At 42.4% G+C, this 17,980-nt stretch overlaps 1 long non-coding RNA gene across 1 annotated transcript; it reads left to right on the plus strand.

Moving 5' to 3' along the window:
* Positions 1 to 4,505: 4,505 nt before the first annotated feature.
* LOC114806593 lies at positions 4,506 to 16,888 on the plus strand. Its single transcript, XR_003754633.2, has 3 exons — positions 4,506 to 4,602; positions 8,052 to 8,134; positions 16,051 to 16,888. It is a non-coding gene; the product is annotated as an uncharacterized LOC114806593 (long non-coding RNA).
* The last annotated feature ends 1,092 nt before the right edge of the window (positions 16,889 to 17,980 follow it).

Consider the following 17,980-nt stretch of genomic DNA (forward strand, 5'->3'; position numbering starts at 1 on the left):
TTGAGGTTAAATGTGGTTACATCATGGGGTACATTTTTTTTTACCACAGACACATAAAATGTATCGGGTTCTGTTTCAGAACCACCTTGAATTGCTAACCTGACCGATGTAAATAAAAATTGGACCGCAAATCCCTCCTTTCTGCCCATTTCCCCTCACTTATTCTCCTCCTTGTTCTTAGGGGATTTCCTGTTCCTATTTACCCTGAACTCAGCCACCTCCTCTTTGTCTCCCCATCCCCATGCTTCAGTACCTGTTCTCTTTGTTAAACAATGACTTATCTAATACATCAGATGGGTCAATGTCAGAAACAATGAGATCTCAGATTTTCATTGGGTCAGTCCACTACCCAAACAAACAGACCAAACAATATCCAAGAAGGCTTGACCATTTAAAACTCTGAGTGGAAGTGGTTATATGTAATCATACTTACACAGGAAAACAGTACAGAAAGGCATGGACTGGTCTCACCCAGTTTGGCCTCTTTAAAGTCAACTTCAAATTTACCCCAGCACTTAGCACAGAGTAAGTCCTTAAAAAATACTATTATTATTATTAACACAGAATGGCATTGACTTCAGTGATTAGAAGAATGATTATGAGTACCTAGAATGGTAGACCTAGAAGCAGCACTCAAATTTCAGACTGAGAACCTCCTTAGTAACACAAGAGTCTTTGGTGACCAACTCTGGAAAGAAAGAAGTGCGCTTTCACCAAGCCTCCAACTGCTTACTTGAGTTCATCCTTTTTGAATGGCATATTCAGTAGCCATCCTGTTCTAAAAATAGAACTCGGAGCCTACACCAGGGACAAAGGAGGCTAAAAGGTACACCTCATTCATTCATTCATATTCATTGAGTGCTTACTATATGCAGAACACTGTATTAAGTAATTGGGAGAGTACAATATAACCATAAGCGGACACATTCCCTTCCCACAATGAGCTTACAGTATAGAAAGCTTACATCTCTTTCCTGAAGATGAAAGTTTTTAGGAAGAGCAGAGCTGGCAAAGGCCAGCCACATTTTGAGAAACACTGACTTTCTCAACTCCATTACCAGTCCCCAATAAACACTAAGTCAATATTTGATGATAATGGGTCTATTTTAATTCTGACGTATTTCTTCTTCCTTGCCTTCAAGGCCCCCTTCTCTTCCTTTCCCTTCTAGTTCAAGTTCAAGTTCTGGCCTATCTCACTGCCACCCCCTTAGCCCCCTTAGCTTAGAGAAGCAGCGTGGCTCAGTGGAAAGAGCACGGGCTTTGGAGTCAGGGCTCATGAGTTCGAATCCCAGCTCTGCCACTTGTTGGCTGTGTGACTGTGGGCAAGTCACTTAACTTCTCTGTGCCTCAGTTCCCTCATCTGTAAAATGGGGATTAAGACTGTGAGCCCCACGTGGGACAACCTGATTCCTCTATGTCTACCCCAGTGCTTAGAACAGTGCTCGGCACATAGTAAGCGCTTAACAAATACCAACATTTATTTATTTTTATTTATGTCCTGCCTCTGGCCAGGAACTCCCTCTCCCTTTACATCTGACAGACACTCTCTCCTCCTTCAAAGTCTAATTAAAATTACATCTCCTTGAAGAGGTCTTCCCCAATTAAGTCATCATTTCCTCTTCTCCCACTCCCTTCTTCATCACCTTTGCACTTGGATTTACATCCTTTATTCACTCCACCCTCAACCACACAGCACTTACGAACATACCTGTAATTTATTTATTTATTAATATTAATGTCTGTCTCCTGTTCTAAATTGTAAGCTCCTTGTGAGCAGAGAATGTCTACCAAGTCTGCTACATTGTATCTCCCAAGGGCTTAGTATAGTGCTCTGCACAGGGTAACCTCTCAATAAATACAACTGATTGATTGATTGATTGATTGAAAGGAGATTATGATTCCAAATTAACTTAGCAGAGAGCTGTGCACACAATACAGGCCTTAATAAATACCACAACTAATTAATTTGAAGAGTCCAAGAACCAGGCTTCTGCTCATTTGATGGAGGAGGGCATTCCAAGCAGGAGGAAAGGCATGAGCAAGGGTTCAGAGGTGGGAAAGATGTGAATAAGACACAGTGAGTAGGTTATCTTGAGAGAAATGAAGAGTGTGAGCTGAGGGGTAATAGGAGAGTGGATAAAACGAAGGAAGAGAGCTGACTGAGAACCAATAGTCACTAGAATTTGCTTGATACAAAGATAAGGAGATTTTTGAGGAGAGGCAAGATATGTGTTAAATGACATTTCAGAAAAAATGATCCAGGTAGGAGAGTGAAATATATTATAAGGGATTCTAGCATTTTCACTGAGTTTAAGGTAGGTTTTAAAAGACACTCATTTGAGAAAACTAGAGACTGATTAGAACAGCAAAAAGAAAGCATTCAGCCTTAACATTTTAGGTTCAAGAGTGTCCAGAGTCTTCAAAACATCAGATCAGAAAACCTAATAAGCATGAGGCAGGGGTTTAAAAATCATTTATTAATCTCTGTCTTATTTTTTTCATCTTATTTTCTTGGGAACCTCTGTCTTTGGGGGGCTCTAAGGCCATGTTTGCCTGGGGCAAATGTAGTTTCATAGACTACTTTTGCAATTTTCCATTTTCGACCTGAATTTGCTATCCAAAGATGACAAACCAACATTTGGGGAGAGAGTGCTTGTAGATAGAGACAGTATTTGTGGAATTGTGTACTACAAACCTCCATCTCCCAGGGATCACCCCAAAAACCATCATGTCAGCATGTTCATTTGATTGACAGATGGAATTTTAGGTTTTTCCAGCATTTAAACATATTCTCTAACCTGTGGTCACCCTGGAAGACCTATGGGAACTAGCTAGTTTCCAGAAAACCTAGCAGGAATCCGAGGAAAGAGCTGGCAATAGGGCAAATTTCAGGACCAATTAGAAAGAAACACACTCGCATAGCCAAGAATTGACATAGGTCTAGGCTCAAACAAATGTTTTTCAGATAAATCTGAAAAATTATCACCAGAAAATGAGCTGCAAACTCCGCTATGATTGGACTGAAAGCAAGCCTCCTTTTATTTGCACCATTCAGAAGCATATACATTAGGGACTGGATTTTTTTTTTTCCAAACTAGGGAGGATTTTTGTCCTGTGCAAAATTGACCAATATGGGTTTGTTATCCACTCAAGTTTGTGTTCTCTTAGCCTTTTGAGATGAGAAGCAGTGACAGATTAGAATTAAACACAGAGAGTCTTTGGGGACTGTAGGTGGGGCCAATGCAAATTAGGTTAATTAATTTTTTTTTCAGGCTCCTTACTCTGAAAGTTAATTTGCCAATCTGATCTTGACTTCCTTTGATTGGCCCCTACGTGCCCTTTCGGTTCTGGCCTTTTCTGAGCTAGTTCGATTCTTCTTCTCATCAAATCAGAGGAAATTGAATGAGATTTACAGTTTTGATGACAGAAATTTTCAGGCCTTAGCCTTCATACTTCCCCTTTAAATACATTATGAAGATTATCAGCAATGTATCAAGGTGTCTTTGCAGGATGGTATAAACTTCTCCTGCACTACTTATTGCCATAAACCACACTTCCAGGTTTTTATTTATATGCCCATTAGCTCAATATGATTGGATCTGTAGCCAGCACGGGGGATTGCAGTAATTTATATATATATCAATAAAGGTCTCCAGCCAGTCAGTGGGTGCTCTAAGGGGAACAGTAGTTCCATTTAAAACATTAGGAACTGGAGAAATTGAAAATAACTCTATATTTAGAGGCCAAGGAGTAAGACAGCATTCAACAAAGGTCCCAGCACAGACAAGCTATGCAAAAGAGGCTGTTAAAATGTCACTTGGCTTATATTTAAGCAGTTGAATTGCACTTAACCCTTTTTCATCCTAAAAAAAGAGACTGGAAAGAGATGTGCTCGTCTAAAACCTATGAGAGAATAAATGGAGCATCTGAGTCTGACCCACATCAGGGATCAGTGAAAGTGAGTGAATGGATGAGAGTTACTGGCCTAACTCCATGTTAAGTCAACAAGATTTACGGAGCTAAATAGAAGCGAAGGTCCCCTCTTGGGGAAAAAGGAAAAATGACATCAGAGGAAGGAACTTTACACAGCAACCCCCTCCATGCTCACAGAATACCTTTGGAGTGTCACAAATCACTGCCTGCAACTTATGGGCTCTGACAGGTTTTTTTTTTCCTTTTCTCTCCCCTTCCCAAATGATAGTGAGTCAAGAGTGAGTTTGTGAAGGCATTTCACTTTGCATCACTGGGGGGGGGGGGCGGCAGGCTCTTGGGGACACCCCAAAATGACACCATAATCCTCTCTGCCTCTCAAAAACACCAGCATGTGCTGAGCCAAGGTAAAATGGGTTCCCTTATTTGCTTAACCTCAGGAAATTACCCATCGGTGCCTTAGGGAGGTCACATGTTCTAAGCAAACACTCAGAGGGCAGCCTCTCACCCCGTCCTCGCCCTCGGAAGAAACCTGGCTTTAAAACAACAATCCAGTTGTGTGCAATTTCATTCTTGCCTGGAAGGAAACATCTCCACCAGGATTTCTGCAGGACATGGAACAAAACTGCTGGCCTGATCCTGGAGTCCAATGAACTCTTTTTTTAAGAACTGGTAAGGCTTAAAGCTATTTTTTTCTTAAAGATGTATAGTGTTTATTTCTTTATTTGTTTTATAAAGAGATGTGTTAACAAGTGTGCTCTTATGTTGTGTCTGACTGGTTGACGTTTAATTTAATTCACCTGTAGCCCATGAATGTGTCGCCCAAGGCTTAAGCTGAATGAAAACCTAGATTCTAGTGAAATATGCACCCTCCTGCACAGATCAACATATTTGAACACTCGCATGAATCTAAATGCTGGATTCCTCGAAGGAACGACACAAGGAGAGAAAGACTTTTCACTGAGGAAGAACGAATCCCATTGCCATCCCATTTTACAAAGATAATTCAGGGGCCTCCAGAAGTGAAGTCCCCTTGTCTACTAATATTATGGGCCAGATGTCTGTCAGTAAAATATCAGTCAGAGATCTTATCAGTTCTGCTCTTTCTCTTCTTCCCCACTCCTGTGCCTGCCTTGTAATAAGGGAACTTGCCTGGCCTCGGTGAGGTCTGCAGAAGGTGAAGAAGAATGAGAATAGAAAAATAACATACTCAACCATCTGGTTGCCGGATATCAGTTTTAAGAATGTGGGACAGTGCTGCAGATTAGCATCACCATCTCTCTACTTCTGCAGAGTTCTCCCTCAAATATGGGACAATTCTACATCTCATCTCAACAGACATTTCTGGGAAAATGGGACAGGAAGTGATATGAGGACAGTCCTATATATGTGAGACATCTAGCAATCCTAAGAATATGACAAGAGGACAAGATTTGCAGCACCGCTGTATAACCAGCAGTCATCTGAATTTAAAATTCCCCTCCTCCACTCCCCCTACCCAACACGGCTATGTCAAAGCACTGTATTAGATGTTGAGGGGAGTTACGCGAGAAGAATAAAACAAAATGCCACCCCATCTGGCTGCCACTGCTTATTCTCCATTCCCACTGTAGCTGCCTAAAATGAAGTATTAAAGGGGTCCACAGGACCTGTAAATAGCCAGTGGATGTGGCGGCCATGATGGTAACACCTACAGGGACTAACTACCCCTGCTGTAACTCTCCAAACCTGCTGTTGCTACTCTTGCTCCACATCACACTCGGGATTTGGGATGTGGGACTCTGTGGGTTTACATTTCAGTGAATGAGTGGTGAGTATCTGGGGTTGTGTGGTTTATGCTTATGCATGTGATGATCTGTCACTCATAAGGCAAGATGGGAGTGGGAACAAAATCTAATGAGGCTGGAAGGGAAGAAAGGAAGTGGAAGAGAAAGAGGAGATCAGGGAAAGAGGAGAAATGGAGGAATTGGAAAATGAGAGAGGGAATAGGAAACAAGAGATAAACAGGAGTGGGAAGAGGGAGGAGAATAATGCTTGGACCATTAGCCTTAGATCAGGCCCCATCTTGAGCTCCTGAAAACACAGTACATTTTGTCACCAGCCTGGATCTAGCCTGGACTTAGACCTACTTAGAAACTTCAACTTTATCAAGCCTTCTGAGAATGAACAAAATGATGCTGCTTTTTGGCAAAAAAAACCCTGCCCTTCCCATGTGTACATTTCTTTCAGATCAACTCATGGGGTCTAGGGGAAACACATTTACACTTGGAAAAGTCATGAAGATGAGCTCACCTTCCCTTCAATGTCCAGCAACAACTCTAGCATAAAAGAGTACTGGTATTTCCAGGCATATTTGGGTTCAGTTGCAAGTTGAGAGGCAGCATGGCCTACTGTATACAGCAGGGTCCTGGGAGTCAGAAGACCCGTGATCTAATTCCAGCTCCACCATTTGTCTACTGTGAGAACCTGGCAAGTCATTTCACTTACCTGTGCCTCAGTTATCTCATCTCTAAAATGGGGATTAAGACTGTGAGCCCCAAGTGGGGCAGGAACTGTGTCCAACCTGATTATCTTGTATCTATCCCAGGGCTTCGAACAGTGCCTGGCACGTAGTAAATGCTTAAGAAGTACCATAAAAAGCTGCTTACTATTTGAATTTTGGTGTCTTCTAAACCCAGTTCAAAATGACATACTCAGAGAACTAAACTATAAAAATATAACATAGTAGAAAACTAATTATAGATCCCCTTCTTACATAAGTGATTTGTTCATTCAATAGCTTTGACATTCATATATATATACATACATATACTCAAAAATTCTCTTTTTTGAATTCCTCCCACAAAATGCTAAATCATAATTAAGTGGTTTTGTTTTTTTCATTTCACCTCCCTTTGTGTAAGAACTGGGGAATTTCTAGACTTGGTGCTCAGAAGAAGCTTCTGCTGAGAGAGAGAGCGTAGACATGTAACTCCAGCAAAGATGGAAACTGTGCTTAGTAATGGTGCCATTTTGTGAATTGATCCTGGGGTTCCTTAGGGCTCAGAACCCATCCCACCTTCCGAGAGGAGTCCAAGGCCCAAGGTCTCTGGAGTACTATGTGCAGAATGGCCCTGCAAATGAGACACTACTGACTCAATGGATTTAATGGTGCTTTTTAAATGCTGATAATTAGAGGACCTTTCTAAACAAGTGTATCAGTGACTCACGGCTCCCGTGCTTTGAGATACTGTGGGCAGACAACACAGAAATGTCTAAGTTATGGGAACATTATTAAACATACTCTCTCCTTTTATTAGGCATCTTAATAACCTCTAAGTTACCCTCAGGGGAATTGGTGCAGAAAAGGAATTCTGGCCAGGGTACTTTGAATTTGAAAATACCCCACAGACCAACCGAACAAGCTTCAGATGAATTTCACACACAGTATGAACGGGATGTGGCTGTGAATCAAAAGAGAAGAGATTTCAGGCACCAAAATTTCCAGATAGGCTTTTTTTGTATCTCTGCATGTTGGGAGGTTGATTCTAGTGTTTTCTGTATTAGCCAGTGGTGGTAATCTCCCTCCCTTCCTTCCAAAGTCAAGAGTTACCATAGAGCAGTTTGCCTCCAATATCTCCTTGAATAGGCTTTGGGCTAATCCAGTAATGGGAAGGCAAGAGTTCAGTCCTTGTGGGCCCCAGGTGCAGAAAGATGATACTGAATATTTCATTCCTAGGCTGATGGGAACTGGAGGTCCCGAGAGATGATCTAGCTGAATCTTTCAAGAGTGGCTTTTCCAAGAATCCACTGGGTAGTGATGATATTAGCAGTAATGGCAGTCACTTGGGTCTTTGGGTTCCCAATGGAAGGAGAAGCTGCCATAATGTGAAACTGCACTAAACTGCCTTCGCCAATTTTTGTTGGAGGATTTTCATTTATAAAATACCCCCTGTTGGCAAAAGTATCCTTTCTTGTTGCTTTGCTGAACTTCAAAATGTGTCCGTAGCCAATTTTAAAGCCTCAAAAAAAAAAAAGGAATTTGGAAGGGACAATCATTTTTAAGGCAGTCTCCTTCCCTCTCTGAAATTACCTGCTTAGGCTTCAAGTTATTAACTCCTCTCACTCTCACTCTTAAACAGGTAGCACAGGAAGATGTTGTTAGAACAGACCGTGGAAGAATACAAATACAATATCTTGGTGTGAAATTGTATAGAATATGTTGGTAAGTAAATACCATTTGTTAAGAACAGTGAAGCTGAAATGAAAAAGAGACTATTTTTCTTTAAAAATTAAGTGTTTTGGAAAAACCAAATTAGATTTTTTTTCTTGTGACTCTTAAAATTGAAAACAGATGGCATGAGCTATAGATTTAAGAAAACAGAGAAAGTGAAAAAGGGCGGATGGAGAGTGTTTTAGAGGAGAGTGACAGCAGACATTACCCTTTAACCTTTGGAAGACTTGCATTCAGATCCTGTCTTGGGTCTCAGGTGGGAGTCTGGGCGATGAACATGGATTCCAACTGGACATTTATTTGCTGCTCAAGTCCTATTGCGTAGTAGCTGCTTGCAGCTTTCTCCCTAGGAGATGTCTAAGAATAACAGGGAGCGATGTAGGTCAGGAATGAGGTGTGCTTGGCAGAGCTGTGAAGGGGGCCAGAGGGTAGAAGGAGAGAGGGACAGGACTCCCACAATTCTTTGTTCAAGCCAGGTACTTTCCAATCATGGCCTCTCTCAAGCAGTAAATCTATCTGCAGATTCAGAGGAGAGAAATCAGCCATTTGAAGAGATGTATTATATGGGTATGAATACTTTATCCCAAAGCCCTGTAGCCAGGTACCTAACATCTCACGTACAGCCTCCTGGGGTATGGAGAGTACTGCTTTTAGCATGTGTAAGGAGGTGCATTTTCATAAGGGCTCTGTTTTGCTTGCCCTACTCCTATACATTACATTATACTATAATCTGGTCCAGTGTACATGAAGGCACATAGCAGCGATGGAGGAGTATTTTAGCCAGCTTTCTTTTTTCACAGTATTTCTTCCTTTGGGCGGGGGGGGGGGGGGGGGAGCCTCACCCAAACCTCAGATTTGGCTCCAAAATGTGGCTCCACAATACCCATCCCTTGGTAGAGGTGTTAAAGAGCTGTTTTAAAAGCAGAAAGTCTTCCCTCAAAACCATTTAGCCAAGACTGCTGGCAAGGGAGTAATCGTGCACAAAAGTCAATGAAATATTATCCCTAATAGTGAGGGCCATCTGAGACTGCAACCAAAAGCACAGCGGGGAGTCAGCACTCCCCTCCAGCTCCCTGAACCCCACCTGGGTTAGTCTCCATTTAAAAGGAAAAAAAAAATTCTACTTTCATCACTTAAGTGTAAATGAATCAGAACTCTGATATGGATATGGTAGCAATCAACTTCACCTAATGATTGATCAGTTGCAGAGAAGCAAGGGTGATTCATTCCAGATGTTCCATTCGTGCAGCCCTCCTGGATCGTCCTTGCACAACTTCAAACCTTCCACATGGTTCATCGTACACACACGCATACTCTCGGAATGGCTGTCTCCCTCCATTAGACTGTAAACCCGTCAATGGGAAGGGATTGTCTCTGTTGCCAAATTGTACATCCAAGAGCTTAGTACAGTGCTCTGCACATAGTAAGCGCTCAATAAATACTACTGAATAAATGAATGACGATTCAAGAAGTACAGACTGGAGGCGGGAAAAGGAAAACTTCCCTCACAACAGGATTATGTATTTTCAGGACCCCGGACCTGACCAGTAGGCACTTTTATGTCTGAGTTGGTTCTCAAGGTCCCTGCTGGTAGCAGCCATTTCTAGTCCATCCACAAGTGAAACATCTTAACCTTGTGGAAGCAGCTTGGACTAGTGGAAAGAGCGCAAGCCTGGGAGTCAGAGGACCTGGATTCTAATCCCAGCTCCACCCCTTGCCTGTTGTGGTTAAGAGTAAGTAACTTAACTTCTCCGTGCCTCAGTTCCCTCAACTGTAAAATGGGAATCAAATACTTGTTCTCTGTTCAACTTAGACTGTGAGCCCCATCTCAGGCAGGGACTGTGTGTCCAACCGGATTAACTTGTATAACCCCAGTGCTTAGAGCAGTGCTTGACACATAGTAAGCGCTTAATAAATACCACTTAAAAAACCCTCAGGAAATCCATTCCAGGGAGAACTGGATTTTAAATGTCCAACTTCTTGCCTTCTTCACACCTTACACGGGCCTTTCTGCACCTACACCATAACTCACAAAAGTAATTGCTCCAACAATTGCCAATTGCCCTTGGCCTCTCATTCTAGAGGGCACTAGTGGCCTGTTGAAGTTCCAAATGCCTGCATGCATTTCTTTGACTCCCAGGGATGAACCAAAGAGAATTAAAAAAGAGTCCCTAATTACTACCACCGCTCCGAGAGCATGAGAGGGGTTATATATCATGCCGCTCCTGTGCTGCCAGTAGCCCATTTGAAGAGCATAGTACTAAAGGGTTCAGCTATCTGACCCCTAACCAGTGGAAGCCCAGGAGCTAGCAAGGAAATCTATGGCCCCCACCAGCAAATGCAACTCTGGATTCTTTCACAGAAACCGAAAAGCTGGTGTGAGTGACTGATCACAGTGCTGACATTTTTAAAGGCACCCTGGGACTTCTTCCTCGGAGGAAATGTTGAGTGTGGCAAGAACTGTCCCTGTAGCTTCACTCTTCTGACTGGGAAAAAGCTACCAAATTCATCTGTTAAGATCTGTCTAGACACCTTTACCTGTGCCATTCAGATTATCGATACAGTCAAGAAGTACATTTGAATTTAAGGAGGCTAGAAAACTATCACAATAATTGTGATAGAAAACTGGGGGGAGCAGCATGGCCTAGTGAATAGAACACGGGTTTGGGAGTCAGAAGGACATGGGTTCTCTGTCACTTGTCTGCTGTATGACCTTGGGCAAATCACTCAATTTCTCTGTGCCTCAATTACCTCTCTGTAAAATGGGGATTAAGAATGTGAGCCCCATGTGGGACAGAGACTGTGTCCAACCTGATTAACTTTTATCTACCCCAGCGCATTGAACAGTGCTTGACGCATAGCAAGTGCATAACAAATGTCATAAAAATAATAATTAAGCGCTTACTATGTGCCAAATACTGCGCTTAGCACTTTGGTAAGTACTAGATAAGCAGATCAAACACAGTCCCTGTCCTACATGGGTCTCAAACTAAATAATAGGGAGAACAGTTATTTAATTCCCATTTTTGGATGAGGAACCTGATGCATAGAGGAGTGGCTTACTCAAAGTCACACAAAGGGCCAGAGCAGGATTAAAACCCAGGTCTTCCGAGGCTCAGACATTTGCTCCTTTGCTCCTAGGCCAAGCAGCCACGTTGGTACATGACTTATTTGGAACAAAGTAAGACATTGCCTGCAATATACAAAGAATACGATTCATTCTATCAAAAAGATTGTGTCTAGGTGGTGACAAAAGGGAGCCGCCCATTCTTGTATTGGGTGGGTGGATCAGATAGCCCTACATACTTAAGTGCCTTTCTCTGAGAAATTCCCTGCGGTACATTAATTTTTAGTGAGAGCTAATTGTTGCTCTCTGGTCTCTAAGGCAACTGTCCTGATATTATTAGCTTGCAGGCAGAACCAGCTCAATGCTGGAGGGAGGCCTGGAATGGGTATATGGAATCGGACTTTCAGGAGACACTGCATTATGACACTGCATAATGCATTATGTACCAATAGGACATGCACGGTCTGGAAGACCACTGACGACAGCCAGCCCAACTGCCACCTTCGGGGACCAAGGCAGCCCAGACCCAAGCACTGTTCTGAGACTGGAGAGGAGGCAAGCTGCAGTGGAAGGCCAGCCTAAGCTAGAACAGTGGACAGAGGAAGTGTGGTGCAGTGTGGAAGCAGTAATACTCTGTCGTGCTGCTCCCACACCCTGCTCCAACCCAGCCCGGGATTTCTGTGACCTGTTGCCTTCAGCCTTCAGCTCTGAAGCAGCACTGGCTTTTGATCCAAACTGGAGTGTTTTGTGGAAATGAGGGCCTAGCAGAGCTGGAGGCAGGGCTACTCTGGAGGCCAAAGGAGAGAGTCAATCATATTTATTGAGCGCTTTCTGTGTACAGAGCAATGTACTAAGCGCTTGTGAGAGTACAATATAACAGACACAAGAGCTGACAGATCCCTAATTTTCTCACCTACAACAGGGCCTTCCGCTTCCTTGCATGCAGAATTACCTTGCTCGCCGTCTCCCTCCTTCAGCTCTATTTGAAACAGAGACCTATGAATTCCTAATATTTGGAAGGCATTAAAAAGCCATTTATAACTCCCGTTGCACTAAAAAGACAAATCCAAACATTCTAATCAGAATATACTTTTTTCTGAATTTGGTTTCTAAGAGTCTTAACTGGTCCTGGTGCTCTGGAACTTTCCTTCATCATGCCATCCTTAATGACCATTAAAGTAGGCAAATAAATGAACTTACTAGGTTAAGTCCCCAGATATCAAGTAGTTCCTCCCTATTTCATACACTTTAGGGATGTCCAAAGATACTCAAAGAGTAAGACAAGATTCCATTTCAGTACCATAACAAAACTGACATTAGTGAAATTGGGCAAAGGACAAAAACTTAAAATTGTATCATTTCCTAACAACTCAAACACCAAGTGTGTGTAGGATCACCACCTTAATTCTGAGGCTTTCCACATGTTTTTTTCCTTCTCAATCTCTCCTTTGTCCCATTGGATTCAAGGCTTTCTCACCTGCTACTTCCTTCTAAACTTTCCACTCTCTTCTCCTACTACACACCAGCTCACACCCTTTATTTCTCCGAAACTAGCTTCCTAACCATACCTTCTCTCAATTCTTCTGTCTCTGACTCATCAAACATGCCTTTTCTCTGTAGAGTTCTCTCTCCCTCATCCAATCCTCCAACTCATATTCTTTCCCACCTTTGAGGTCCTCTTTAAAATAAAATACCTCTTCGGGGAGGCATTCCTTGACTCATCCCAACTTCTGGCCATGTCACCCCATTAGCCACGCTTAGTACTTATGTAATGTCAATTTATTTATTCCATTTATTTATTCAGGCATTCATTCATCGTGTGATTATTATCTCTGTTTTCCCTTCTGTTCTTAATAAATGGATATATAATCTGTCTCAGCCTGCCTCTCCCATTAGATTGTGAATTCTTCAAGGGCGGGGACTATGTATTCTAGTTTCACCGTATGCTCCCCAAATCTAGCACTGTTCTCTGCCCACAGCGGGTGCTCAATAAAGCTGATGATGATGATGCATATACTCTTGTAAATTATATGTATAAATGGAGCCTCCCAAATCCTGGAATTGGCCTGAAATACTGAGAAATTGAGTTCCTGATTTATTTTTAGCCCTCCAATCTCCAGATAATTAGTGTGTACAGGCCCATGCAAGCTATATTGGATAAATGATTTCATCCCTCCCATAGGCCTGCCAATCTTTATTGAATATTCTGTGCATGGAGCTTCCACTGACAGCCAGGAGAGTTTCCCTGTAGAACTTGTTCAGAATATCCAATAGAGATCTGCAGTGCAGAAGCTATATCTGCAGTGTTGATCAGAGAGGAGGGTTTTGCCAGTAGAATATTACAAATGTTTCAATCATACATGCTGAAGCCTCGGACAACTAAAATCACATAAACAGCACCTTGTCCCTCCCCCCTGCTAGACTAACTGGTTCGTTTATACTGATTTGGGCAATAGAAGAAAGGTGAACAAATCCTAGATTTGTTCACTGTCACGCTGCAAAGGTCCCAGTATTAAGGTTGCTGAACCGGGACCAGTCTGTTCAAGGCTCACCTTTCAGCACCCTGATTGTCACTTACAGCTGAGGCTTGGATTGGTTTAAATAAATGCAAAACTAGCCAAGTTCTGCCCTGCATACTCTTAGGCCCGACTAACTCCTGGTAGCCAGTGGGAGTTAACCAAGAGTCCCTCAAATGGAAGTTGGGTTCTGAAAGTAGCTGTTTTAATACAATGCTGACAAACAGGCAGGTGTCATTGTGGACTAATTTGAGGTCCTAGAAGTATTGGTAGTTACCTGGGTTTGGCAAAACTCAGATTAGGGGGAGAATGTTAATCGATGGTATTTAGCTCTTACTGTCTTCAGAGGCCCCAGACTGAGCCCTCCTTTTCCCTCTGCCCCTCCCCATTGTCTCTACTCCCTCCCTTTGCTCTACCCCCTTCCCCTCCCCACAGCACTTGTGTATATTTGTATAAATTATTTATTACTCTATCTTATTAATGTTGTGTATATATCTATGATTCTATTTATTGATTTTGATGGTATTGATGCCTGTCTACTTGTTTTGTTTTGCTGTCTGTCTCCCCCTTTTAGACTATGAGCCCGTTGTTTGGCAGGGATTGTCTCTATCTATTGCCGAATTATACATTCCAAGAACTTAGTATAATGCTCTGCACACAGTAAGTGCTCAATAAATATAATTGAATGAGTGAATGAATGAAAGTGCAGTACAACAGAGTTTGTAGACATAGACCCCTTCCACAGTAAGCTTTCGGTCTAGAGTTAGATCACTAGAAGGAGCAGGAATGAGATTTTTAACAAGATGCAGAATCTCATGTCCGGTGATATCTCACTCTCTCCCCACAGGCAGGGACTGGGGTCTTAGAAAATGCCAGTAAATAGATTTGATTGATTAACATAGTTTTTTCTTCAACTGATTGCAGGATCTAGGGTCAGAGGCAGAACTCATCAAGTTCATTGCTCGAAACAACCCAATGTACAATTTCCTCATTCATATTTCTAGATCCTGCAATTCCTATCAAATGAGGGGAAAAAGTTTCCTCTGCTGAGACTCTGATGGCCTCCCCCTCACACATTCTGCCACTCAGGTTCCAGGCTAATTAATTAATGAATCAATCACGAAGTGGTATTTATTGAGCGCTTACTGGGTGCAGAGCACGGTCTAAGCTTTTGGTAGAATACCATACAATATAACAGAGTTGGTAGACATGTTCCTTACCCACAAGGAGTGTAGAGTCTAGCGGAGGAGACAAGCCTCAAAATAAATTATGGATATGTACATAAGTGCTGTGAGGCTGAGGGTGGGGTGAATATCAAGTACTTAGAGGGTACAGATCCAAGGCCAGCTGAGAGTGACTCTTTTCTTTGCACATTTCATAAGATTCTGGAAACGTTCTTGGATGTGCCCTCAAAATGAAATCGACATATCTCTAGGGGTGCATCCTCCCAAACCCTGGTGGTTATATAATTTCATGTCGACGTGATAATATTTAGCATTTAGATTAGACTCTACAGCTTCAAAGCACTTTCAAACACTAGCTAATTAATCTACACAAAACCCCTGTGATGAAGATAAATGTTATTAATTCCCATTTACAGGTGAAGGAATGGGTTTGCCCCAGGCCTTTAGAGCAACTGAGCATTCTCCGTTCCTAACCCTGTGCACAGGATTAAAGGCCAATGAACTCCAGAACACCTGGGGTCTTCTTGCATCTTTTATGATATTCATCTTCCCTTGAGAGTTAAAGAGGAAATATAGATGAGATGCAATCATGAGTGTGTTATCCTGTCTCCTGATCCCATTACTGTGAAGGAAAATGTCATGAAAGACCTCAACCATGACACACGACCTATACATACGGTTCTTCCTTGGTCCTAGGTGCTGACCAGGGACATCTTACTTTCAAGAGACTGTCTTACCCAGGGAAGCCCAGGGCCTGGCTTCATCTCATGCCCCTTGTGCAAAAGGGACAAATACCAGATCACATATAGTATTGGCAGTGGAGACAGAGGACTCTGCTTTTGTAGCTCCAAAACATCTCTACCATCAAGGCCTTTGCCCCCAGAAGTTACTGGGATAAATAGCCTTACAAAAATATCTTCTGCTTCGATAGACTGCAGGCCCCCGAAAGCCTTGGGGCATGGGAGCCTCTTCCTTCCCTTTTCCTCTTCCTTCCCTTTTCCCTCTTCCTCATGCTTTCATCCTTTGCTTCAGATAGGGGCCTCTTGGGTAACATTACTAATAGCACTACTGTGGGTGAGGATCTAAGGAGCAGTTAGTGACTCTGCTTCCTATTAAACTTTTTCTTTTTTACTTTTACAGTGTGGTCCAGTGGAAGATAAACCATGAAGAAGGAAGATGGTAAATAAGTAAATAAATCTTGATATTCACTGAGAATTGCTTTGAGAACTCCCCTCCAAATGAGATGCCATCTGTGCCCAACAACTCACAGTTCTCTGGGATTTCCATTGGGTGGGTGACCAGCCAGCCCCTGAAGAGGGGCCTGCTGGTGAAAAGAGTCAGCTGACAACAGGGTGAGGGGGAGGGGCTGTAGTTGGCAATTCAATCAATCATTCAATCATATTTATTGAGCACCTACTGTAGGCAGAGCACTGTACTAATAGGTGCTTTGGCTAACTGGTGTGGATATTTGGGGCCAAAGAATGTTTTCTATCACTGAGTGTTGCCTATCGGTTGAAGATGTCCCACATTATTCAGAATGACAGCTTGAATTCACCTCTCCACTTCACCAAGGGCAATATACACTAGACTAATAGAGTATGTTTGTAATGGGCCATCCTTTGGTATCCTGCCAAAACAAAGAAAAAAGTAGACAGTTGATCATATATCCAGATAATTTGGGGAGAGGAGATGTAACTTCCCTTGATAGAGCATCATTGCATGGTGTGCAAATGTATTTTGAATGTCATGCTTGATGGTGTTTCTTAGTGACTCTGAGCCATAATGGCAGGGTCTGTCTTTTGTCTATGATACTTATAAATATGCCCAGGGGCTAATAAGAAATAGGCGCATCCAATAAATGCATAAATAAGTAAATATAAAGAATACATGGTGACTGGTCTCTGTTCTGACAAATCTTCTTCAGAAGCTGTCCTGTATTTTTTCATGTGGGAAAATAAATGTCAAAAGTGATCAACCATTCTGTGTTACATGCATGCGTACCTATTGTCCCATTGGTATTTAAATTTAAAATTTATCTGCTGTGCTTGGTGGAAAATGGTTGGGGAGAGTCCATTCTGAGTACTGTTATACAGATTTATGCCATTAATGAGAAACAACAAACCACTGCACCAATGGGAAAAGATAAGCTCCAAGTAAACAGCATAAGTGTATAGATTTATATGCTCTACGGATGCTTTGCTATACTTACACATAGTTAAAATTTAACCATCAGCAACAACATCTTCCCATTGAAAAGGCAGTTGCATACTTTCCACAGTACAAATATGGGATAATGAAGAATTCTACCATGGAAAATGATGGCAGAGACTTGGTCCTGTCACTTCCAGTGAATTCTGGTGACTTCAATGTAAGGTACCTGACTTTCACCTATCACACTGCTCCTTCACTGTAGCAATGCGTTGTTAACCAAAGGATGGAATACTCAAGTGACAGACCTAACATCAAGACAACTTGTCCTGTCCTACTCGCTCCCAAGCAAGTATATCACAGGAGAGTGCTCTGGGGGTGACCCTCAGGGAGCATTTGCAACCTACCCAAGGAATTGATTACAGTGACAAAGCAGCATCCACACTCTCCCTCCCCTGCCAGCAGATGTCCTCTGGGGCATAGACTGCAGTAAGTGATTAGAAGGGCAGGGTTGCAACACATTGTGAAATGTACCCAAAGCTTTTGTGAACTGGATCATCATCAATGATATTCACTAAATCTTTACTCTGTGCAGAATTTGTTTATGGCCTAAGTGACTGCAGCATAGTGTCCAGGCAGTGCTACCGGGCCATTATCCACCTGCCGCTGAGGTCTTTACCCTCCTTGTTTGTCAACTATTCTTCAGGATTCCTGCTGAGAGAGTCAACCACGATGCTTTTCATAGTTCTTTGGTTGAAATCCTTACTCACCGGTGGCAAACCCCCTCTTAATATACTTGTTCATAGGTAGGTACCATCATTTCTGTTGAGTCTAATCATGGCAATGTGGGCTGCTTAACTCTGGAAATTCTGGTTGCATCGTTGGTCATTAACTTGAGTATTGATGAGTGAGGAAGAAACAG

The sequence above is a fragment of the Ornithorhynchus anatinus genome, chromosome X1, assembly GCF_004115215.2.
Source record: "Ornithorhynchus anatinus isolate Pmale09 chromosome X1, mOrnAna1.pri.v4, whole genome shotgun sequence".
NCBI classification, from domain to species: Eukaryota; Metazoa; Chordata; class Mammalia; order Monotremata; family Ornithorhynchidae; genus Ornithorhynchus; species Ornithorhynchus anatinus.